The sequence below is a fragment of the Strigops habroptila genome, chromosome 4 (assembly GCF_004027225.2).
Source record: "Strigops habroptila isolate Jane chromosome 4, bStrHab1.2.pri, whole genome shotgun sequence".
NCBI lineage: Eukaryota > Metazoa > Chordata > Aves > Psittaciformes > Psittacidae > Strigops > Strigops habroptila.
This window is the reverse complement of record NC_046358.1, coordinates 79353556-79380123: the sequence shown is the minus strand read 5'-3', so window position 1 is coordinate 79380123 and position 26568 is coordinate 79353556. Positions and strand designations below refer to the sequence as shown.

Genomic DNA, 26568 nt, shown 5'->3' with positions numbered 1-26568 from the left:
AGTCATGTTCTCAATGGCTGCCCCCTTACTTTTGGAACTGGTAGCTGCAGAGCAGCGTGCCTTTTGCAGTATTTTAAAAGGACATTGGTGTGAGGTCTTCTGCCTAAGTAGCAACAGATCTCCAGTTTCTTGGCAGTACTTCCAGCTGTGAAACTTACTTTTTTTTCCTTCTTCAAATTCACCTGCAATAGCATTGTCCCTGCTTATAGCCAAATCTTTCCATCCAATACCAATAAAACCGGCTGCAAGAAGGACCAAGGCCGGAAAGAGAATTGAGAAGATGGTGTCCCATGGCATACTTCACTGCCTGTTTGCCTCTTTGAAGGTAAGAGAACGGGTGGGGAGTAAATGCTTTACAGCACTGGAAAAGTTACCAAAGCAATAGTATGGAGACTGTACCACCATTACAGATCCCAAGTTGGACCTAGCTTTTGGAGAAAGGATGGCAGGACTGAATAGAGACCGTGAAAATCTTGAGTCTGCTCCCAATGCCAGCCAGGACTCTGTGATTCACAGGGAAAAAATTCAGCCTCTCTCAGTTCCCCATGCATAAACCACATGAAACTCTTTGGAGTAGGAGTGACTGCCCATGATTTTTTTGTTTTGTTTTTCTTAAGGGAGACTGCCCCTTGCTTGAGCTCCTATTATGACACCAATATGAAATAGTTTGCTCCAGAGCAGTTCACTGACCCAAGTACTTGATTTTCCTTGTTCTAAAGACATTTTGATAATTTTATTTTTCTTCAAAGGATTTTTTTTCTCTAAGAGTAAGCCATTTGTTTAATGCTTAAGAGTATTTCATACCCTCTGTTTTCTCCCCAAAAAGGTTTGAGTAAGAGTCAAGATATAAATATGGTTTGTAAATGAAACACAGGCCTGAATCAATACCCTTCACCTTGCTGCCAGGTAGCATAACAACTGAAAGATATTCTCATAATTGTAATGAGGACAGGGGATTGTTTCATTTACGCAAGTGAAATGTATTGTTAAGTCATCTGATGATAAGAGCTTTCAGTACTTGTGGCAAAATGTGAATATTCCTAAAGCATCTTACAGTCAGCAGTTTCAGAGGACAGGTTATTTGCAAAATATCCTCCACATTTTAATCCAGTGACATAGAAATCTGCTGTTCGCTAACTTCCAGCACTGTCCTTTCCAAATCCAAAGTTAAATGGATTCTACTCCAAGAGCTGAATTGTCACCTAAACTGCAGCGCCTGAGAGATTTGCTGTTGCTGAGGAAATTGGTCTCCTACATATTTCTATTGAATAATTTCCCAAGGACCTATCTTCAGTGCATGGTAATATAGCATATTGCAGTATTGTAGCTCCTGGATAGTCTAATAGACATGTAATCTTATTTTAGCAGAAACCCGGATGCTCATAGACTTACTCCCACACATTAGTAATTTGCTGTACAAATAGTCCCCCTGAAATCAACAGGAAACCTTGTGCAGGTATTAGTGTATTAAGGTATATTCACACCTCATTAGCTTATAACAGTGACTTCAGCAGAGCTACTTCTTGACTGCTATTGCAGTAAAGCTCAGTCCCTTTTCTGGTGGCCAACATATTTTACTCTGTGTAATAGAAAAATGTGGAAATTCCACTGAGCATGGTGACTTTCCAATACATTTCAGGTCTCCTTAACACATGTTCATGAAATCCTGCCTGCTCAAAAGATCTTAGTCACAATTACTTAATTTTATAGTTATTCATTCTTGCAGTGAGCCCTCTGATGCATAAAACACTGCTCCTGCTCCCCCATAGTGAGCTGTTGGCCAATTTTTGTCTTGGATCATTCGGATAGGAGGGAAAAAAAACAGTAAACCACATATATTAGTGTAACTGTGTTCATTTCTTACACTGTGCCACCCATCTCCCACTTCCCTAAGCAAACTGGAAACCAGCAGCAGGCACCATTTCCCCTGCTTGTCCTCTTGCCAGCTTCCTTTTGATCCCCTGTAATTGATTTTTTTCTCCCTGAAACTTCTGCAGATTTATGGATATAGGGTACATGTTGCTGCTGAACAAGATCAAAATAGACATCTCTGAAAGACACGACTGCAACTTGTCACTGGCTTTCATTTGTGTTTGTTAGAGAATGAAAACCGGGGCAGATGTAATGAAGATCACCCTTTGCTCTGTTGTTTCCCTTACACGCAGCACAGGAGCTGCTAATGTGAGTGGCTTTTCTTTAACATTGCTATTGTACTGTGCAACACAGTTGTCATGTTCAAATGTTATCACGAGTACCATTCTTGCCATACCTGGTCAATCCACTCATATCAAAGAGGCTTTTCAACACAGATCTGCAAACAATCTCAAATAGGACCCTTCCCTGACATGTGACAAGTAAGTGCACAGATTGCCTATTGCATGCTAGGACTTGCAATTGCCTGTGGTGCAATGCTTCAGGATCACCTTGGATTATCAAGAAGGGCAGTCCCAGCCGTTTCACTCTGATAAGCAAGGCCACGGACCTTGTATAGCAGTCTATTTGTAGATGCACTGCATGGACTCAAACCCATGCGTATGCTCAGCTCTCACCCAGATAAAATAGCCTGTGATGAATTCTGCAGTAAGAGCAGTAAAGAGAAGCTGTGTGAATAGGGTTTGGAGGACCAGATCAAATAACTCTAGAGAGCACTTGAAGCAGCCTGTCAAGAAAATGCGGTCATGCACAAGTTTCAGCGGGTGTTTCAGCAGGCTCACTGGCCTCTCTCTTGCTCCTTGTAGCAAACTGTTGTCTCCCATGGCAAATTCTCTGCAGGCAAAAGATGCCAAAGCAAGTCAGGTGCCAAAATCACCCTGCAGTCCCTTTATTCAGTTTGCCAGATACAGCTAAATAAGGAACTGCATTCCTCTAGTACAAAAGTGTCTTGCTTCTGGTTTGATTTGATGTAGTAGATGTACTATATAGATAAAATAGGTGCAAATAGTACTTCACTTGAATCAAATAATATGGAGAACTCAATATGTTAACAATGAAAGCACTTTTAGTCATGTACAGATTCAAATCCACTGAAGGAAACTAGATATAAATCTCCTTTTACTTGCATTGGTACGTGTATTTTACCCTTATTTATTAGGTAAGACTCACTCACACATGTTTAAACTGTCTCTCTTTTATTTATTATGACTTAGTTCCTTTATCATAGCCTCAGAGTTCTATGGAAAGAACTCTCATTCAGGAAAAGCAGAACACATTAGGATTTTTGCAGCCCCAGAATGTTGAAACAACAGCAGCTCTCACCCCTCACCATACAATGCCACCTAACATTCAGAAATGTAAATGAAGGAGCATCACCACCTAATGTATAGCAAATGATACTGTGATATTTTATGCCAAAAATACATGAGACAGAGATTCAGAAAGAAGTATTTCAAGGAAGATATAAAGCTGGAAAGCTTAGGATGCAACCTGAATGAATAGTAGCATTGTGGTCTTGGTGAAAGCCTAAACAGAGAGCTTTTTTTAGCTGAGTGCTGGCTCAGGGAGGCTTGGTGTTTGTTGTATATAAAAGTACTTTCTCACATTACTTGATTTCTGTGCTAAGAATTAGGATTTTATGTTACTTTCAGATAAACAGAGCTACATCAAAGATACTTGACTCTCATCTTTTTTTCTTCTAAGGAAATTACAAAGTTTTGTCTAACCTTTAGGGGGAAAAAGAAGTAATGTTATGGAATACCTCACCATATCAATCTCCTGTTTTGTTTGATGGGATGACTATGATTTAAAGGATTTCTTTATGAGACCAAATTAAATATAGAATTTATAATATTCATGCAGTTTCTGTGCCAAATATACATAGTGCTGATACAGCAGGGCTCTCAAAATATCAACCACCTGCTTGGAAGGAACAGAATTATGAATACATCTTCTTAAACAATAATTCATCATACTCAGAAGCCTAAAGTTAAGCTGCTCTAGAGCCAACACAGCTGCTTTATCATCTTATTTGGGGGATGCTGCTGACTTACTTACTTACAATGCTGGATAGCATTCTTGCAACTCATGACTAAGACTGACTTCAGGGATTTAGAACCCTAGGAAGTAGCACTGACTTTGGCATGAAGGATCCTGGCTTTCAGAGGGGAATCCAGAGTTGTGAATGGCATGTCCACCCATCTCATACAATGCACCAGGAAACCGAATCAAGTCAGTTCAGGGAACCATCCAAAGTTAATGCATTCACAGTACCTGTGGAAACCAGGAAAACCTTTGCATATCTCATTGAGGACTGTATGGAAATACCCTCTCTCCAAGGTTCCTCATCACTGAAAACCTGCCCCCTCCAAAAAAAGATGATTGTGGGGTAGAGTCTTCCCTGAGGTCTGCTAGGGTACCAGCTCAAGAGTCAAGAAGACACCTTTTTCCCTAGGGAACGCTGGCTGTTCTACTCAGAATAATGAAATTAATTTTAATCTGCATGACTTCCTCATGAGATGACTTTGATCTCACATAATTTAGGTTTACAGTATGGTTGGTTTTTTTTTCCCCCAGACAGGCTAGTGCTATGGAAGTGAGACAGACTGAAAGCACTCGCAGCTGAGCTTGAAGGACTTGCATACAGTCTAGGGATATATGTGTATAGCAAAAATGAAATTTCAGGACCAGAGTGGGGTTCTGGGTATACAAAATAGCACCACAGCGTGATAGAGAGACTTTAAGTCCATTTTCACTGCATGAAAGCAGAATCCTGCTGTGCCCATTCCTGACAGGTGTTACTCTAATTTGGCCCTTTATAACTTAAGACTTTACAGCTTTCCTTAGCAGTCAGATTCAGTAATTAAGTATCCTTCATTAGGAAGCTTTTCCAAATCTAAAATTTAAACCTTCGCTGCATGTGGAGCCAGGCACTTTCTTGCCCCTTTGGTGACTGAGACAATATTTCAGACACACCTTCTTTGCAGACTTTTCGAGAATTAGAAGACTATTATCATGTCTTTTTATTTCCAAGCTCTACAAATTCACCACTTTCAGTTTTATCCTTATGCAAAGGAAATTTTTTCTTAACCTCTTTATAATGTCTGTTGCTGTCCTGGAACCAGGGATACTTTAGCCCTTTCTGCCCACTTCTCACCAACTAAATGCGTTTCAGGATGACCACTTCTGTGAAGTGGGCATCGAAAGCTCTTATAGTCAATAGCTGGGGTGTCAGGATGCCTAACGAATATTGCTGAACTGTTTAGACACACTGGGATAAAAGCCTCCTGAGGAATTTAAAGTAGTCAGAGTATGAGAAAGCCTAACACTGCATATACAATCTGTTGAGAAATACTAATCCTATCAGTAGTATCCATGCTTTAATAGAACTGCTTACAGCAAAAAAGGAAAGAAAACAACAAAAAAAGCCCAACCAAAACCCACAATACCATCCTGCCTACTTTACCTCTAGCAGGCGCACATTATTTCTAAGTCTCCAAGTCTTTCTTTTTGGAGCATGCTCCTGACCAAGAGCTTTTCCAGCCAAGTGGTGGATTTGTAGGTCTAGCTCTGAAAGACCCAGACATCTTTGAGGGGATGATTACTAGCTAGCCTTTAAAAACAGGTCTGTTTATATTAAAGAAAATCTGTGCCATTGTGAAGGCAGAGACCACCCTCTTATCTTCCAAGAAATAACCTTTAGGATTTTAACAACTAAGACTAAAGAAGAGTCTTTTCATCTCCTATTGCCTGAAGCGTCAAAATGCACTGAGGGATGTTTTCAGAAATAAAATGCAAAAGCATGATGGACTCAGGATGGGGTGAGAACACAGCATGAAAGCTTCAGATTTATTTAAGACTACAAGGAGATTTGCTTATCTCATCCAAAAACCTCTTATAATTAGCATTTTCATCTCATCTACTGTCTTATTTTACCTTTTGCTCCCAAATAGTGCTGGAGGCTTGGTTCTGGGATGGCTTGCTCTGACATCCGCAATGTCTGCTTTCCCCATTTGACTGAAGCTCCATCTCAGTGATGCAGAAAATTAATAAGGGCATTTTATTTCCTTTATATGTAGACCTAAATACTATTTCTACGGCTGCAAATATGGTGACTCTGTGAATAAATAAAAACAAAATTAGACAAAATCATTTCTTTTGCATGATTTCTGGAGCTGATAGCAAAAACAACCATGAAAGAAGCTCAACACAGAATCTGCTGTTTTAACCATACTGGAAAAAATTCTGTGTACCAATTAGAGAGATTACATTGCTCCAAGTGATGCAGAGAACTAAATAATCAGGCAGATATACTAACCAGATGTCACGTCATCAGACAAGAGGAAGAAGTATTCCATAGTGAATGGAAGATGGTCTGTGGGATACCCATTGACTCATGCATAAATTTCCTATTATTCCCATAGTCACTTCTTCCATAGCTTTTCCTCCAGCCTTTGCTCATGAGCAGCATGAATTCCTCCACTGTGCCTGGTGGAAAGAGCTGCTATATGAGTGACGACGAGTTGTTCAGCTGGGCAGAGGCCACGTGCACAGGGGATGTGGTGACCGTGTACAGGTTAATCGATCCCAGGTCCTGGGCACCTGTGCTCATCTTGTGTTCTGCTGATGCTCTGTAATGAAGTATTAAAATGTCAGTAGGGAAGACATGGATTCATGTCTTCAGCTTTACTCATTACAAATCTCTATGGGGCTTGTCATGGCAAAACTGACATGCCACTAAAGATACAGAAAGAAATAAGACCAAAAAAGACATTAATAATGATAGACAACTAGGTATTGTCACCTGTGCTCAGATGGTGCTGTTCAACAAGCCGCTGAAAATATTAGCCATGTTTGGATTTTTAGAAGTCAGATATTTCATCAGATTAAAACCTTTCTGATATTGGTACTTCACTACCTAAAAAGCAGTCGTTTCAACCTATATCTAGTAAATATATGTTTGAAGTTCAAGTTGATCTAATGTGAATTCATGCTCAACTGTGCATGTGATGTTTGGATACAAACATCCTTTTCACATTGTACAATACACCCCACTGCTATTGTGTCTTTTCTCAGCCTTAGTTTATGTATCTTTATGGTATTTCATCTCAGTGACTGATCAGATAACTTAAAATGCCAGCACTAAAATCTGCTGTCTTTAAATTGGGCTGAAGATGCCAAACTTATCTATGTATAGTCCAGTTAAATTACTTTGACTGAGCTAACTTACTCGCTATGGAATGGCACCATTTTTCCAGAATAGGACAAGAAGTTTTCCACCATGTCTTGTTGGCAAGGTTAAAACAACCAAACAGATGCCAGCCCCAGACCTTGCTCACTTGGAAATCTGTGTGATCTTGGCTGAGAATTATTTCAGCCATGCACTGGGACACAAGTTTTGCATTGCAACCAGTTCAAGACAGAGCACATCCTGGATGTGGAAGGAAAAACACATCCTGCTCAGAAGTCCAACAAACATAAAGCCCCTTTCTACTCAACTCCAAACATGTGCTGAATGCTCCCCAAACATTAGGCGTTACTTTGTCCTTGTCTGCTTTAAGACAAGGGAACAAATCTCAGCCCATTTGAATCATAACAGCTGCAATGACTTCAACAGAGTGATGAGTATTTATTCCAGCAGGAAGTCTTACCCAAAATCTTTCCGAACTGCAAGATCACTCTTACTGCATAACAGGATATTCCGTATCACATTATGCTAATGCAGTAGCATGTTTTCAGCAAGCACAATCCAGTAATCCATCAACAGCACCATGGTGACAGTGATGACCACTATCCTCTAATTCAGCCTCCTATTCTATCTAGTAATTGTTACTGCATTTTTAAATGCTCCATAGGTACTTTTTCTTAGTGGTCACAGAACTAACAGACCTGTTAAGCTCCATGAATAAGAACTGTATTCTGAAAAAGGTAAAATATTAGCTGTCTGGGGATAGCTTAATCTATGAAAGGCTCAATGTAGTGTGGATACTGTTCTGAATCATTAAGTGCTTTTAAATAACAAAAGGCTAGGCAGGGGGAGAAGAAAAATATTTCTATTATGTTTTTATATTCTCTTTAATAAAGATCTAAACCCCTCCCCCAAATAACCTCAATACAAACAACTATTTGTATAAAGATGCATGCCATACTATGGCAATGGAGGATTAAGCAAAGCAGTATTTAAAAAACTTAAAATGTATGGGTTTTGTTTAGGGGGCAGAAGCCCTCTGTTCAATAGGAAGGTTCTTACTGAATGTCCTTGCGTTTCCATAACCTATTTTCATGCTCCCCAGCCAGTCCATACTGCTTCCCTCTGCCCAAGCTCTCATCTCTCCATCCCCTGCCCAGCAATTGCTCTCCTTGTCTTCTGTAAAGATAGATAAAGCAGAGGGGCAAGAGTTGAGAGAAAATGTATCTCTGCAGTAAACACAGCCTGTGGACATCAGTTTCTCTCAGCACTGGATGGCAATTATTTCTGTGTAATAGGCAGTCACCTGATGACCCTCTCCTTCAGCATGCAATGCTTCTACTGTCAAGTGTTAATCCCTTTGTTAGCTACTCAGCTGCACATTCATTTAGGAGGGCTAATGACTTACACTGTTCTTTCTCTGCATGATTTCGATGGACATGTAGTTAGAGGTGGAGTCTTCAGAGGTACAGCAACCACGAAAGCCAGGGGCAAAGTCAAAGTATTTGTCTAATTTTGCAATCAGCTGTTTCAGTGAATGAAACCATGTGGTCAGCTGCATACAGAGGAAAAGAAAGTAGAAAAGAAGAAGCCAAAAAAACCTAGTCTTTAAAAATAAACTAAAAAGTGGGTTGCCTGGCACTGACAAAGCTCTGAGCTGAAAAGAAACATGTTTCAAAATATTTTTGGTTGGAGTGCCAGAGAGCACATTGTAAGATAAATGCCAGCAAGGAACCTGTTTTTTTCACACAGAATTGAAAAAGTATCTGAAGGTGAAAACTTTGTTTTAAAGTGCTTGAGATCCTTAATCATTAACAGAATAAGTGTGAGATCTGGAAAGCAACAGAAAAATATATGAAGGTGAACTGAAGAACTTTTCATGAGCCACAGCACCGCCTTAAAGATTTGAGCTTTTTTTATGAAAGCTGCCCGTGTCTGCAACACCTCAGGAAATATCCTCAGCTCTTACACCGAGAACATCCTTTTGAAGTCCAAGTGATTTTTGCATATGTATGAATATCATAGGAAGAAGTAGAAAATATCATAGGGCAGCATAGCCCTGATAGATTTTAGATGAAAAAAACCCCTCTCAGCTCTGATTTCTGCATATGCACAAACTACAGAGAAGGTCCCATTTTGCTTCGAGCCATCACTCTCCTTCCATTGCACAGGGGTTTGTGGATGAGGCCAGATCCCAGCAAGAAGTGTTGGCTGCTGGCTGGTCATTTATGTCACTTTTGGTTCTATGACACATTGTCACAAGGACTGACTGTGCTGGCTGAAGCCATGGCAAAGCAGGGGAGTGTTGCAGGGGCTTGAGCACACATTCAGGCTATCAGGTGATGGTGGCTGTGGTGCTCTGTGCTAATTTCTCACACCTCCCATGGCTGCATATTATTTTCTGCTTCGAGTAATTTTTTTAGTCTCTTTTTTCTTTGAATTCCTCCTATGTTTTTGGCCTCCTCATCACTGTTTTCCCTGTGTGCTGCATGGCCATCCTTGTTGTCCCTGTGTGCTGCACCACCTCTCTGCAGCACAACCCTTAGACAGGATTTTCTTCCTTTTGTCCATTTTGGAGCATTAAGCCTCTTTTCTCCTTATAGATCATGCAAAGTGCATTCTTGGATGAGATGGTGTTTGCATTAAATAACACCTACTCCTATTCTCTCAGTTACTCGGGAGCCAATCAGAGTGATATTTCTCCAAATTAAAATAACACGCCTTCACTAGTGCTTTGAATTCAGAAGCATAATTTCATTAAAAATGAAAACCCAGAATAATAATTAATTAATAATTGTTTTAATTCAGTCTGGGCTTATGAGCTAATATCTCTCACACAGTTGTCTAATATAATTATAAACATAATTTCATGCTTAATGAAATATAAATGAAGCAATTGAATGGCATGCTCAAAAGAAATCTCCCTATCAATCAGTTGCCCTCCTAACCCTTCCTTCTTTCCTGCACGCTTTAGTTAGCTATTTTGTTTGAAATGTAACTTGTGTTATGGAAAGATTCGATTTGAAGACTGCAAGCAGCAGATAATCCATCGTGTCCCTCAGGAAGCAGGTCTGGTGGTGAATTGCCATCATCATTCAAACTGGGTGTCTTATTACTAATATGAGGCCATTTTATTTTCCCATTCTTAGCCCTGGTAGCACTTGTAAAGTTGCAGGAGAGTTCTCCAATGGCAAAGTGATCTAAGCAGCCTCAGATGAGCTGACATACTCTGGGCTCTGGTCTCCCCATCTAAAGAGATGCTTCGTACCTGAGTGCCTGGACACTTCAGTTCTTCATGAGAACTGCTTCTGGAGGCAGCGCAGTCCAGCCTGTCCTGTGCCCCTGCAGCAGCCAAGTTAACTGCAATGAGAACAGACATCCACGAATGTCTCTATTTTCACTGCAGCTCATTTCCCATCACACTGGCAGAGACAGAATGTTTTGCTGTTGGCAACCTTGGGTAAGATGACTATGGGTAGCTGATGAGGATTATTTCTTTTTTTTTTTTTTGGGTGATTTGGGATCTACTGATAATCAAACACAGTAAATCTACACTTCTGGCTATTTTTTAATTTATCATCTTTATCACTGATACCACTATTCGCTTTTTGAATTATAACAATAATTTCTCTCACATTTTGACTAGCTGGCTAGCAATGCCCAGTGGTGTCATTGTGAAAAACCTTGTGTGCAATTGCATAGCTTGCAGCTACAAACAGGTAGAACTGTAAAATACTAACTAATTTCTCATATATGTATTCCAAGAGCTGCAGTGATGCCCATCCTCACTGTGTGCCTACAGAGTGGGAGAAAGGAAAAAAATTAATCCCTTTTGACAGAAGGGTGTCAGGGACTGGGAATCAACCAAACTCCAAAGTGAGTAATGCTTGCTGTGGCTTGGGTGCAGTGAATGTATATTTTATTTTGCTGGGGCTTGGATAGAATTAAATGGAAGTTTGTTGGAAACTCAGGTTTTGCTTGGTTCAGGTTTAATTATGAATGGTTCACTCAGCCTCAGTAATGACTCATAACTATCCTGTATTTGAGATGTGACAAAAGTGTAGTTCAGATACACAAAGTATAATTATTTAATGATGAAGTAAAGTTGAATAGGAAGCCTTTAAGATATTACACTCTTAATAGGATATTTTGCAGTAGGATATTTTGGACTAAATGAACATAATTTAATTCTTAAAAAGCGATATAGCTCCTGCTGCTTTTGAAAATGATATGTAGCTAACAAGTTAGGTTTTTCCCATTATAGAAATCTACATGCTACAACAAAGAGCATACAGAGTTCAATGCACTGCCACCAAGAATAGGGGAAACTATTCTTAGTGACTATCTAGGCTAAATACGATAGAACTCATATCCAGTAACAATCATGAACCCGACAAATCAAGCTTGTAAGCCTGTGGTGTGATGTGAAAACCTAACGAGCTTCCAAGACGGATTTCTGGTTTAAAAATACATTCTTTCTTTCTGGATTTTTTTTCATGAGATGTGCAAGACTGAACAGCGTGAGGACGGCTGTGCCATTGAAGGGATATATTTATATATTATGTAGCTGCGTTCCAATTATGAAATTGATCCATGGATAAAAATCCCTTAAGGGTAGCTATTAATGAGATTGCTTGCTCTGAGTGCATCCAGTAATAAGATTAGGTATACATTTATCCTGGGCAGAGATAAACCAATGACATGTTTGTGCCAAGATAAGACAGTTTTGAAAGGCAATTAAACTGGGAACATAATGTGTGTGCATATGTCTGTGGGAGGTTGCAGGATGGAAAGTTGGTTTCATCTGCAGAAGTGCTTCTGAGTGTAACAGGTAGGGAGTAACAGGCTTTTCACAGTAGTGAGATTAAACTTGAGCTTAAAAATCAAAATATTTGAATTTGGAATTTACAAATCAGTTTTCATACAATGTGCAGACTGGCCTTTCTGGCTTTTTCTTCACCAACAGAAGGCTTGAAAACACCCTTGACAACTACCAGCTGCCCAGTGAGGCAAGACTCGAGTCACCACAGTTGGCCTGGGATCCTGCTGGAGTTCAGAGAATGTAGCACCTGAACAGCATCCAGGCTCCTACATAGCCTCATGCATTGCCCAGCTTAGGCAAACCGGATAGTGATGCTCTGAGAGAAAAGATGTGAAGTTTTTCCTACAGGATTTGCAGTAGAAATACCTATGCCATAGTCATGGCATTATGTGGGTCTCAGAGATTAAATTTAAGCAGTTCAGGTAGTGCTGGAGGAGCAGCCACAGCAGCATGGAGCTCAGCACATACAGAAATGCATATAAAGCCAATGGTTCTCACCACATCTTAGCAAGGGCACTTCTGTCCCTATTTTATGGCCATTTTAACTGCTTGGTTACTCATCGCTCTCCTGCAAGACAGCTGAAATGTCTCCTAAAATATTCTCTTATTTTTTACAGTGCTGGGAAAAGTATCCTCCTTACACTGTTATTACTGCTGTTGCTCAGGACATTGGTTGGTTGTAACATTTCCAATAACTGGTGTACACAGGGTGCAGCAAGGCCAGAATCCCTCCAGAAGCAGAATCCTCTCTTGTACATAAACAACTCAAGCTCACATCAAATTTTGAATTACTGGGATGGTTAAATAGACTTTAAAATCCTGCCTCTGCTTGCCACACTTCATCTACCTGAACCAGAGCCAGTAGCCAGAGCCTATGCTCATGCAGCTGAAACCCCTGGGTATTGCTGTGGACATCACCAGGCATCAGGTAAAAATGTGGAGGGGGAAGACAACCATAATCCAATTTCCGGAGGAGTCTCTGGGGAGATTATTGACAATGACTGGAATATAAAGGGTGGGAATGAAGATGAATACTAGCATGATTTTTGCTCCCTTCATTTTTTGCCTGATCAGTCCAAGGTCACTGCTAGCACAAATGAGAGCAGCCTGGAGGCTTCTGTAAACCACATCAGTTGGCAAAACCTTAGAACAAAAAGGTATGAGGAGAGAGGGAGCACTTCTAATGATGAAAACGAGCATATGTCTCAGGACATTTGGAAACATTCTTAAAAACAAGAATAACATTAATTTGTAATAACAGACTATCTTCAAAATTCCTATACTCCAGAAATACTGGCATTTCAATGATACGTGAAAGTAAATGAAATAGTGTTGCATAAGAAACTCCCTCATTTTTTTAAAATATGAAAACCTCCTTTTCAACTGTCAAATATCTAAATTTCTTAAATTAAATTACTTAAGAAATGTGGATATTTGATACTTCATCTAGGTGTCACAGAAAGGAATAAACAGACTTCCACTATATATTCAGAGACTTCAAAGGGATGCTTGTAAGTTTTTAAAATATCCACTAAATGAGTATTCTGCCTATTAAGTGGTGACTGTATAAAGTATATGCAGACAATGTGTATTCTTTTAAGAGCCTTCTGTTAAGAAGTTGCAAAAAACATACGGTATGTATTAATAAATATATTTAGCATTTTTCTTCCTAATTTATTCACACGTAATTGTTTGCTTAACTTATTCAAAGCGGTCTGGAATCCAGTTCTTACCTGCTGCAAAGGTCACATTTACAGCTTACCTGAAAGCTGTTGTATTTCTACTTCTCTTAAGTAAAACACCAGGATCCTTTTGCCTCCCCATCTCATTTGGCAGAAGCTATGCTTAGGCCAAGCAAAGCCACCTCACTCCTTCTCTCAAAAATAATTCACAAGCCTGCCTTTCTGTTAAAAACCTTATTACAAAGTGCTAAGAAATCCAGTAATTCAATAAGAAATATTGGATTTAGCTGCTCCTCCCATTAGGCTGTCTGTTCCCTGCCAGGGTAACTGATTCTTCCAAAGCCTGTCCTTTGTGTCACATACAGACACACGGTGCTGAGCAGTGACATGAATTCTCCTAACAGATATTTTGAATCATCAACTTTGTTTTGCCTCTTGGGGTCCCTCCTTCAGAATTTTAAATAATCAGCTCTCTTCTAAATTAGCATCAAAGATTTGCTGGTTGGGTGCAAGATCTCTGAGCTCTTTTTGAAAACTGATAATTTTCCTTTTCTTTCTATGTCCTTCCTTCACTGCTCCTCCTGTAATCAGGATCCCAAAAATGTGTGCTTTCTGATGAGGATTAAGCCATGACCCATGCATGATTGCAGGAAATAAGCCTTTAAAATATGCCTAAGTGCTCTGCTTGTTTGAAGTTACTGATCCTTAAAATAGATGTTTGAAAAAATTTGTAATTTCAACTGTTTCTGCAGATATTGTTCCAGTATGTGTAACAAGGAGACACATCAAGCCAAGTTACATCAGTTATGCTCCATTATATCATGAACTGGGCCAAATGAATCAAAACATACAGTAATACTCCAAATGAAAATGCAAGCCTTGTACAGTTTTTTCCCTAGTTACCACGTACAAAGCATCAAAATATTCAGCTTGATTTGGGGATTTATTTTAGCTATTCACCAAAAATCTTTTCAGTATAGAAAGTATTTTGTGCATTGTGAAAAAGGATTAGTAATTGTTCCCTGGTTATGTTCTCAATATCACTCATGATTTGAAAGCCCAGTAGGATAGCCAATGGGTCCAATGTTTGCTCAGCTTACCTCATATGGACCATTTCTTCCTTCCAGATCACGCTCTTGTTTTCCTGCTGTCCCTCCTTTCTTGTTCCCTTCTAGCCATTTCAGAGAAGATGATCACAAGTGGGGTTTGCGAGCTGGTACATCACAGACTCATATAATCAAAATTATGAAATGCCATTATTTTATTCTACAGCAATTTCCGCATTATTCCTAGCATTGTTCCCCTGCTTGATCACCTCTAAACTTCGAATGGCTTTTGCAAGAACTATATGCAGTGACTCAGAGATCTGTTTCCTAAGTAAGTTTTTATAATGAAGCCGCGTAGAGTAAGAAATCAGCCAAACCAGCACAGGATAGTGGGGCAGAGAGTTCTTTCTTTCTCTCTTGTGGCTCAGTGCACGGAACAGTTCTGGGAAGCTCCAGAAATCAGGGAGAATGCAGCAAGACCAGAGCTGCTTCAGGAAACCCAGCTTTCCCTTTTTTGTGACCATTCTGCTCAGAAATAATGGGTAAAGAATTGATTTTCTTTTTTTTTTCTTTTTCCCCTTTTATTTTTTTCAGGGACCTTTTGTCCCTTTTGAGATATTAGGTATCAAGCGCCACCACTAGAAACTCAGCGAAAGAAGATGCCTTAGAAATCCTAAGGTACTGTCCGGCATTTTTAGATCCCTTAGTAAGCTAAGCTTTGCTAAGCTTACTAGCAAATCTCTTTCACAGCCATTTAATGTATTGAGTATATTGATAGAAGTAGTAGAGTAATATTGCTCCTTCCTCATTAGTCTCTCAAGGTAGTTATAATTTCGTCCTATTTAATGTTACTTTAATCCTAACAAAGTCAAGATAAGGTCAGATATTTCACCTTTACTGAAGTTCTCAGCCCTCTTATGCCTGTGTGCATGCAAACTTACGAGAAAAACATTTCAGTCATTTCCACAGCAATGATCAAAGAAAATCACAAATGCAATGGACTTCAAAGAAAAGGGCAATGGCCCAGACCTAGCTCTGAGGCAGTGTGCACAAAATTGGTGAGATCTGAACTAAATTGCTTAAAAACAGCTCCCACTTTGCAGCACTGGATATTTAAGGGGGCGCAGACTTAATGTCTGTGGGTACCTGCTGCTCATCAGTGATGGTAAGGGGCCTGGCTGCAAAGCTGGTCCTGCACTCACCTGTGGACAGTGAAGCTTCAGGCACTGAAGATTTTAGATAGTCTGTGTGCCACCAAGCTCTGACTTCTCAGGTCTGGGAATCAAGAATCAGTGGAAGAAACCAAAAAAAAAAAAAAAAAAAAAAAGGAAAAGGAAATACAGTCCCAAAAAGAGAAATGGAGTGGAAAAGAGATGCCATTCAATGCAGCACTTATCCCAGTAAGATGGATGGATGGACGGATGACCAAGGAACTATGCTCACCTCAAGGTCTTCTTACTCTGGACCTGTAAAATCCTATCTTCACCTCCACCAAGAATGTTTATATTCCTGCCAGTGCTATGGGAATACGAATATGAGGAAAACGAACACTAACTGGTCTGCAGGGTACTGGGAAGGTGGTCTGTACTTTCTTTTCCCTTCCTTAAGTTCTGACAGATTCAGGGCTCGTAGCCACAGCGCCCCAGAAATGGGGGAAGTGTGGGGCTCTGCTGCAGACTGGCTTATACTTGACACTGTCTACCAGAGGAAAATAGTTGTAGCCTGGAAACCCACAGCTACAGCCTGCTGTAGGCCAATGCAACTCCCCCACAGCAGTAGTTCAAATGCTTTAAAAGCTGTTTGTTTGACTGGGTATGCTATTTAAATCCACCTCGCTAATGTGCATGACCAACAGTCACAGGCTGTAGGTGCTTGGGGAAGAGAGGAGATGGGAGAAAAGGATGCATTGGCCCCATTGAGCCAGCGCTGGCAAGCTGGGAAGGTGAAAACTCAAGAGCTGCATTTAACAGAGTTAAAGCCTCCACTGCACATTGTGGTGCCTGCACAATCATAGAGAAATAAATCTCGGTTAAATTTTTGATGAGCTTTCGGCTGCTCTAAATAATTAACTAGGACCTCTCTCATTTGAACACAGGGGCAACTTTTCATGTTTCAAACGCTTCCCGCCTTAATCACAAGGGAATCGCTCAAGTTATTCAGGTCACTTCGTATATTTATTTATTTTTAATGTCACTCATCAAAACAAATTCTGAACCTTCATGCGGGGAAGGGAGAAAGCAGCTTCCTTTTGATCTCGTTCCAGGTAAATCCCCAGGAGAACTATGTGTCTCATTTCCAGTAGCTGGATAATAGAGATGATTGATAAATTCATCACTTCCAATGCAACTTAGAGTAATAGTGTGCCCTCATATCCTATGTTTTGACATTCCCCAAGTCCACAATGTTTCAAAGGTGATGGTGCCCAATATCACAGGATAGTTTTTGAAAGACAGATTCATTAACAAGGATACTTCTGTATCCCCTCACATAAAGCATAGGAGACTGATCCTGCTTTTGACAGGCTGATTGTATGAATATAACTACTGAAGTCAGCCCTGCTCCAGAACCATGTAAAGGCATAGAAAAATGAGGTCTTAAAAACACTCATTCTGTCCCTTCATTAAGTGTCAAAAGGAGCTTGGATGTTGTTTTATGCAAAAACCGGGTTATCTTATAAGTATATAAAGTGGCCATTAAGTGTATTAAATATTGGATTCAGTCCCTAATGAGGGGCTTTGATCTCCTATCATAAGACTCAGATGTGAGAATTGGACTCTGAAAGCAGATTAGTAAAAAAGCTCCTTCCTACCCACTCGTCTACTGCTGCTCTAGAAGTCACAGACTGTGCCTGAACTCATGCAATATGAAAATATCAGTGTGCTGTCTGCAAGTCCAGTTTTATGCATAGAAGGGGCATGCAGTTGAGGTGGTGAAAATCTGGCTTCAACCTATAACAGCACAGCTACCTCTGAGTTTCAACATCCCATCCACAAAAATAGGAGTACCCACATCACTCTGTCTCAAAGACATAATGGGAAAACAAACATATCTGAAATTGCAGAGGGCTTCAAGAATATTATAGATGCAGGAGCAGATTGCACTCTCAGCTGAAATTTCTAACAAAGAAAGATCTACCCGGAGCTTTCAAACCTGTGAATAAATTGAGGATTAATGATCTCAGCCTGCACCATTTTGTAACTCATTACTTTAGGCACCAAAGCTAGCAAGCAGTTCTAGTCCTACATGACTTACTGTTTTCTATGGATGGTCACTGCAAAAATCTGAGCCAGTCAGTTATTTCCCAGGAACCCTGATTACTGCTGTTTAGCAGTTATCCTAACCAAGTTTCTATATATGCTGCTTTCACTAATTTGTCCGCTTTTGCAGTGAAAACTGTCATAACTGCTTGATTTAAAATGCAGACTGCCTGAGAAAGAGCCTCCTGAGAAGTGATGGGTTCAGAGAAGTGCTACGTGTGGAGGAGAGCACTTTAAATTGAAAGCAGGTGCTCTCATGTTTCTGCAATGAGATTGGCAGCGCTATGTGTTATTAAAACTGGAGTCTTAAAAGATTTTCTTCAGCATATGTCATTTGGTACTATCCATCTCTTCAACCAGTTTCTCTGAATTGTGTATATGTGGATAGCCATAGGTCAGAATTCATTTATTTTTTTATTTGATGGTGGTGTTACCAATGCGTATATTTGGCCATAGGTACCGAGAGCATCCTGGAGGTATTAACCTGGGGACATGGTTTAGTGCTGGACTTGGCAATGTTAGGTTTACAGTTGGACTCCATGATCTTAAAGGTCTTTTCCACTCTTTTTCCAGCTTAATTTCAATATATCAATATACAATAGGTCACCTACTCTTTCTGTGGTCTAACACATTGTCATACTTTCTATCTCAATGCCTCTTGAGTATGATTTATTAAAATGACAGGCCACACTACAGTTTGTAATGTAGGGCTAATTCATCCCTATTTTCTAACACAGTTCCTCACATTATTTCCAATATTTGAGAGAATAAGCATTTATTTTAATCACCATGTGCTGCATATATAATTTTTTTCCGAGGTGAAATTTCCTTTTAATAGAGGCTGGGTCATGAGAGAGCAATTATATGAGTTGTGTGCATGTTACAGAATAATTTAAAATCAACTTTCAGGTCAATCTTTTTTAATTATCTATTTTATCAACTGTTTTTGACTAGCAATTTAAATAATTGTGTTTGCCTAATACCTGGAAATGTAATTGCTTTTAGATGGCCTTTATTCTGATCTGAGCGCCAGTATCTTTCTCTGCATACTGCACATGTTTGCACCTGTCTGCGTGGTGACAGATTTGTGGTGACAGCTTGTATAACTTATTTATAAAATGATGAATTATTTTAGAATTTCTTTAAGTTCACAGACTGGAAATATGGAGAAACACCTATTTTGTGTTGCAGAGAGCTGAAGAGGATATGCTAAGTCAAAGGAAAATGATGTGAATTGGTGAAGAGCACATTTCAAGTGAAATAAAATCCCATGGGCCATCCTTATGCTGGTCCAGGTTTCAGGGAAAGCTCCATGGATGTAATTTTCTAGCTACACACTCCCTGTTGCTGAAGCCAGAGATCACAAGGAAGGTTCCCAAAGGCTTTGGGGCATGGACTCCATTGGAGTCCAGGGGGAGAAGCAACCCCCTCTCAGGGCTGTCTCAGAATAGAAGCCAAGCAGAAGTGCTTTGAGTGGTATCTGGCAAACCCCCTACACTGAGCCTAGTGGGAGCCAAGCAGGCCCCTGTGCCCAAAGCACACATCTGCTTTCCTGCGTCTTTCTCAGTCCTACAAGGAAAATACCTCCCTGTCCTTCAATTTGTGGTTACTTGAGCAACGACTTCACCAAGTGGCCTAGTGCCATTTTGATCCCAACCTTAAACATGCCCAGCCTGTCACTGTAATTGCAGTAGGAGTGTTGCTATGAAGCCATCTTGTCAACATAAAAGGATTAGTTCATCAGCAGGTGGTTTCGCTAAGTAATGGAGTCTGAGATGTCCAGCTGATATACTATAGAAAGAGTAACGAGATCCTCTGATAGCAATTAGTCTTCATTCCCAGCAGTACAAGCAGAAATAAACAAGTGAATTACCTTGTAGAAGCCATAAGTGGACAGAGCAAATACTACAGACAGAGATTGCATTGCATAACCTGGTACAGAGCACACCGATAAAGGACCACTAAAGGAGCACCACACAAACAAAGTATGTTCTGACCAGCTGTTAACAGCAGCAGTACCCAGGAGCACCAGGCTGGAAAAGCCTATGCAGGGCAGGCAGTTTCTATACATGAAAGAGTCATTATAATAACTAGTTGTGGCTTACATGTAAATGTGCCTGAATAGGGGTCATCCAGCACAGCAGGCACTCTTTTCCTGTTGCATTTTTGATATCTCTAATTTCTTTTGAATCCTGCCAGGAGTACTGTTTGCTCATTTTAAGGAGTGATTCCTGTAGCACAGACCACAACTGTACTGTCTGTTGTGCAACCTTGCAGCTGAGCAACAGCAATGCTTAGTGGATGTGTATTGGGACAATCAAAATAATCCACTATACTCTAGCTGATAATGTGGTACTGCATTTAAAAAGAGGTTATCACATGTGTCTGAATGAAGCCTACATAGACATATCCTTTTAAAAGATAGGTAACTCATTATGCACCTTTCTCACAAAGTTACTCTCAGTCACTTTCATGCATAATGAACATACTTATCACCATCACTCAAAAAAAGACATTGTTTTGAATTTAGCATCCACCCTGAAATCCTTCTCATAGAAACATCCATTTATCAGCTAATAATGGCCTCTTGGTTGGAAAAGGCTTCTTTTCTAATCATAGAATGGTTAGGGTTGGAAGGGACCTTAAAGCTCATCTCGTTACAACCCTCTGCCACAGGCAGGGATGCCTTCCACTAGACCAGGTTGCTCCAAGCCCCGTCCAACCTGGCCTTGAGCTCTTCTAGGGATGGGGCAGCCACAGCTTCTCTGGGCAACCTGTGCCAGTGTCTTACCACCCTCACAGTAAAGAATTTCTTCCTAAATGGTTTTGTATTGTTTAGGTCAGTTCTTGGTTTCATTAAACCTGCAGCTCTGTGTAAGTTAGTATTTCTGGCCCATAATATTCTGAACTCTATTCAGGCCACAAGTGGATATCAGTGTTTAAGCTCTGTGCCAGCCCTGATTATTGCATACTGGTCAGCCTGCTAGGTACATGGCAAATGACCGCTTTGGTATTAGGCCAAGTCTGGCCTGAACCTGAATGTTTAATGCTTCAATATTCATAATAATGCAATATAGCAGCATATCAATTACTACAAAATTAGCTGCAGAATTGCTCCTGGATGCAAATGTACATAGCATTGACATTTATTTTCCTACCAAGACTACTTAATTTTACTTTTGAGAGTGACCAAGATATTGGCATAGTCCTTTGTGCCTTTCAGATTGTCTTTATTCGAAAAATGAACTATCCCTTAAGGTAAATTAAATGAACCTTTTTCTTTTTCTTTCAATCCTTCTGCTAGAAGCCTAGTGCTGTTCAGCTGGAACTGTGTGTAAGTCAGAGATACACAGGTTGCTCCTTTGAGTATTGATTTCCCAAGCAGCATATAGACAAAGAAAAACTAGCAGGAATAAACCTAGGCAATTCAGACTATCTTCATTGTCAGAAGAAATGCAGGTATTTACTGTGCTTATGAAGGAATATGACTTGGTCAGGCCATGTAATGATGCAGTCAGTGCAATTTCAGGAATAAGAGAAGCGAAAGGGATATGTGAACTTACAAAAAGGATGGAAACAAGGAGTCCCAACACCTAGAGATCACACACACCCCTGATATGCCCTTAGAAGGCAAAATTTGGTCTCCATTGAGACTCATTGATCCTGCTTGCAGCATCAATTTAATTGAACACAGTAACATTTCCCAGCACCTTGTTCCTATCAGACTCTGCAAATACTGTGGAGTGTTTCTCCACCAACACAAAACCTTCTTCCTGGCTTTATCTGTCTCAGTGAGAAAGAGTGCAATGCTCAAAGGGTAAATACAGCTTTTTGCCAGCCCAGAACCAGAACTGTTGGAGTGGGCTCACCTTTACATGCTTACTCTCAGTCCTGGAATGGAAAAGCTGCTACTATGACTCCTGCTCTTGGGATACTTGCCTTGTCCCCAGTTCTTTTATGCAGGTTTATTTTCTGCCTCTTTGGTAATGTTTTCTACTTGCAATCACATTTTCTGCTTGTTTCTGTTAGCATCTTGTTTATTTATGAGTATGAACATGCATGTCTGTGCATGTATTTGTGCTTTTTTCGTATACTTGTATATGTGATTGTATATTTGTATTTCACTTGTAATTGTTTCCTCCTGGCTGCACTGAAATGCTGTAAATATTCCAATTTCTTCTGGCACGTACAAGCAGTTGTGATTACAACCATGCAAGTTTGGAGATAACAGCTGACACATCCCTTTCTGATCACAACTTCTGTGGGAAGCCTGCCTTTTAGTCTGCATTTGGTAAGGAAAAAGAAGGGTTTTTCACAGAAGATAAAACTGTGTCAGCTTGCACTCACCTAGGGATGTGCTGAGCTCTGAGACAGGTGAGCTTAATGCTAGGATTGAAGTCGCGCATTGTTAAGCTGAATGTTACAAATATATTTTTATGTATGTTAGAATCAAGACATTACATGGCTCCTTTGAAATAAATTCCAGAAGTTCTGCCTAAATAGTAGAACTATATAATTAAAGTGAAAACCCACTGAAGTGGCATGAAAAAAAGCATATACTCACATGGAAAAGATTTCTTTTGTAATCACGCTCTACCTTCACACAAACAGATGTTTATAGCACTTAGTCCTGAAATGGTGCAAATCTGACAAGCACCAAAGACCTCAGATTACTTCATTCTTCTGTGAAATGTAGCTGTATCAATATTTCAGTTAACTCTATGTTTTCATATCAAAAGCAGCACTGTGAATAGAGACAGGTTGTTTGTAAAAAACAGTTAATTGAATGAACCTCTTTTTTTTCTTGTTCTTGTACTATATACGAACGCATTGTTGTTTACATGTATCTAACTCCATTTTCATTGGGGAAAAAAACCAAACACACACACACAAACACACACACACAAACACACACACACACACACACACACACAAAATACCCAAACCCTAAACAAAATGAAAACAACCAGCAGCTAAAACCCCAGCAGAAGTCAGAAGCTGACGCTTAAAATCTGACACCTGAACTGGACTGGGAGGATACAGTGTGACACAAACTCCAGGGTGGAATGAATGGATAGATGGGTTAAAAGAACAGGTAACACAGATGATGGAGATTTCAAAGCAAATGATTTCTCTGGCATTTAAAAGGATTTCCCCTTGCACAGCCAGTTGTACTGCCAGGATTTCAGGAGAGAAGCTGTTCCCTGCCTACTCTGCATTTCCACAGTGCTTAATTTAGCTTAACTTCAGCCACTGGACCTGAAACTGCCTCAGGCACCTGGGAGACTCTGTGAGATACAACATAGATTTGCTTATCTATTTGCTTTAGTGTTCATTGTGTAAAATCAGAAAAATACGTGATTGAAATCAGGCTTCACTGGTTGGAAATAATCACAGCTCATGAAGTGCTCTGCATTTACTGCCCAGCATGCAGCCAAAACGCGTGACAGTGAAATGGCTCCTCCATGAGCACTGAAACATATACCTTGGCTACAGGTCTTGAGGGTCTGAGGTCAGATAAAGCACTCCAGAGCTGCCCAGTTATTATATAGAGATCCTGGACAACTAGCTTGTGCCCATACTAGTGGAAGGGCTGAGATGTCAGTAGGTCTGCGCCACCTGGGCAGACTTTTGCGTGGCATCTCTAAGTACATATACAAGCAATAGAAATCTGTGATCCTGTGGGTGGTGATGGGGATCCAGGAGCCAGCAAGGAATGGGCAAGTGTCCAGTAGACCAGCACATAAACAGAGCCAGCAATGCACTGTGGGCTGGCTTTGCCCACAGAACTGCTGTATGGCTTTTAAAACCACTCAGCCACAAAGGCTATGGGGAAACAGAGCTGCTGTTTCCAGTGCTGTGAGCTGGGGTGAATCTCCTGGTTTTTGTTCTAGCAAGCACACTGCAAGCCTGTCCTTCCTGCAGGACCTGAAGTTACGCCAAAAGCTGCACTGTGCAACTGCAGCATGCACTAAACCTCTTGGATGAATAATAGCCCATCCAGGCCCAGGCAGAGCCATTATGATATATTACGTCAATACAGCATAGAGTCCTTCGCGTTTTTGTCCTGATCTGGAGACGTTAATTGCATTCATAATAGCTCCAGGGGGCCTGCGGACTAAACACAATTTCAGTGAACTACTAGAGCTCTTTCTTGGAAAAGACCATTAAGATTGCAGAGCAAGTGCTCAGGATTGAGATGCCATTTGTACAAAATGTGTCATCACAAACAGTTTGGGGACTTGTAGTCTCTGTAGCGAAAACAGTATGTGAAGCAGTACACAGCAAACAGCTCTTCTGAAATCCTTCCAGACCTTCTTGTTTCTGTGCAGTATTTGAGCTAGGACTCAAAAGTAACAGGGTAGGACTAGTCCTACTGCAAGACCCTTTGGCAAACTGAGGTGGTTTTAAAGGAATGGAGCTTAGTAATTAATCCTGTTCTATGACAGTGCTATTCATAACCATTTACTCCATCTCCACAGAATTACAAAAAATAGCTACCACCCCTTTGGGATTCAATATTCAAACACAAATAACTCATAAGTGATGACATTTTTTAGCAGCAGAAAGCACTGGCACCGCTTAATCTTTTGCTGATTGAATTTAGTGTTTGGCTTTTAAAATTAAGGCATGATAAAGTCCTTAAATTCCAGCAGCACAAACAGTGGGGAAGTGCTTGCAAAGCAGCTTTGCTTACTGAGTGCTCCAGGTTGGGTTTGCTGCGATGCACCGCTCTTAGAGACAAGAGGATGTGCGGGAAACAAAAGCCTTGAAGTACTGGGGGAAAGTGTATCTGCATCATCACAGCTTTTCAGACTTTTAGTACTCTTATTTTTATGAACATGAAAACAGATTATAGAATGTTTATAAACATATGTGGCTAATTTTCATATGGTGCCTTGAGACAGACACCGGGCCACCTTTGAAGAAACATGAAGGAGGTGAATATGGAAGGGCTGAACAACACCTGGTGGTTTCATGTAAGACACTGAAGGTGATGTTTCTTGCCTAAAAAATTGCTGGTGAGAAACTGAGATGAGGCCCTGACATTTTTCTGAGGTTTTAAATGAAACAAGGTTAAAATCACACAGTGTTAGCTTTGTCATGCTAAACATGTTTCATATTATACCTCTGCATACACTTTTAATTAATTCTTCTCATTTTCACAGGCAACATGACCTTGAACAAGAGACATGCTGTAAAACCATGGTAGTGACAATATAAATAATATAAAAGCAATCCTGGATACAGACAAGTTAGTATTTACTTCCATCTACGACTTACCTGGCTGTCCTTTAATACTTTACAGGGCACGAAAAGGCATAAAAGTTGCCACCTTTCTGAACTTGGAGCAATGTAGAACAGGGTGCATAACTTTGCGAAGTGCAGAAGAATCTGGGTTCGGGTAATGCTATTTCCATCCCTGCTGTAGCGCTGCAATGTAATGTTCAAAAATGTCAAAATCTGTAGTGAGATTAAAGGCCATGAGCTGTACATACAGCTTGTAAAAAAGCAGAAAACCAGATAAAGCTGCTTCCTATCAAGGGACAGATCTGGCAGTTTTACAGTCCTGTTTTCTGTAGAATTTTAGGTCACATGAACAATTTAATAATTTATTCTGGATCTAATATCAAACCCTGGAGTTCATGTAAACAGCCTCTCTGTTTCTGAAGGAGCAGATTTCCCAGACACTGGAGGGCTGGATATTCCAGACTGGACACCCGCCATTAAAGATTGCTATTTAAAAAAATCAGACACCAAGAATTTCTGATCTTGCTCAATACACAACAGACTCCTCTGTTTGAATCCTTAATCCCACCATTAGGCACAAAGGCCTGTTAAAATAATGTAGGTTTGGACGTTCTGCCTTTTGCCTGTTTTAAATTATCTTTCTAAACCCTACAAAAAGTTACTGAGAGTAACCTGATTTACACCAGCCTGGATATACTGTCTACTCCTCTGCGGGTACCACTCACATAAGGTATATTCTGTGCTACCCAATTACCAATTTGGTCAAATATCTTTCCCTAACAATCTATTTAATACCCAAATAAAGAACCAAGCCTCTGAACTCCTCTGAGCTCTCAGTATCTTAATTTGCACTGAGTTATTTTGGAAGCAGGAGTGCTCCTTGGAGGGCAAGAACATGGATACAGGGTGAGGCATGGCTGGACAACACCAGGGTGCAGAGGCATGGTGGAACTGAGGTATAGTTTGCTATTGCTTCATCCCCGATACTCTCAGAAGGCTGTTGCTGATTTGGATACTTACAGCCCAGGTACAGATGTTTTTCTATGTTTAGTCCAAAGTGAATCTAAGGAACAAAGGAAAGGCAGGAATAGTCAGTGGCAATGGAAAGCAAAGTTTACTGCACTGAGATTATTGCCCCAGCCACAGCTGGAACAGAAGCAAATTCACTTGTGCAGCCTCCTATCACACCCTCAGGTCACCACCTCTTCATTCTGCCACCCTTCAGTATGTGTTACCAATTCATGTAAGACACACAACAAATGACCATGACTAATCCACTGCATTTAGGGACAAGAGGGGTTAGGAGGTGGTAGTGACACTTGGGCACAACTGTCTGTGTTTGCATATCAATGGCTGGTGCCATATGAGCCTCTTGATTGCAGAGCTTCCC

General features: G+C 40.4%; 2 long non-coding RNA genes across 3 annotated transcripts; one reads left to right on the top strand and one right to left on the bottom strand.

Annotated features, from left to right (window-relative positions):
• The first annotated feature begins 10319 nt into the window (after positions 1–10319).
• Positions 10320–13303, top strand: LOC115607367. The gene is made up of 3 exons (XR_003991205.1): positions 10320–10580; positions 10886–10996; positions 12560–13303. It is a non-coding gene; the product is annotated as an uncharacterized LOC115607367 (long non-coding RNA).
• On the bottom strand, positions 10798–26220 carry LOC115607366. Of its 2 annotated transcripts, XR_003991204.1 has the most exons (4): positions 26199–26220; positions 25212–25361; positions 22525–22671; positions 10798–10916 (listed from the first exon to the last, which is right to left on the bottom strand). It is a non-coding gene; the product is annotated as an uncharacterized LOC115607366 (long non-coding RNA). The 2 variants fall into 2 exon arrangements; XR_003991203.1 differs by lacking the exon at positions 26199–26220 and having other exon boundaries at positions 25212–25633.
• Positions 26221–26568: the final 348 nt, after the last annotated feature.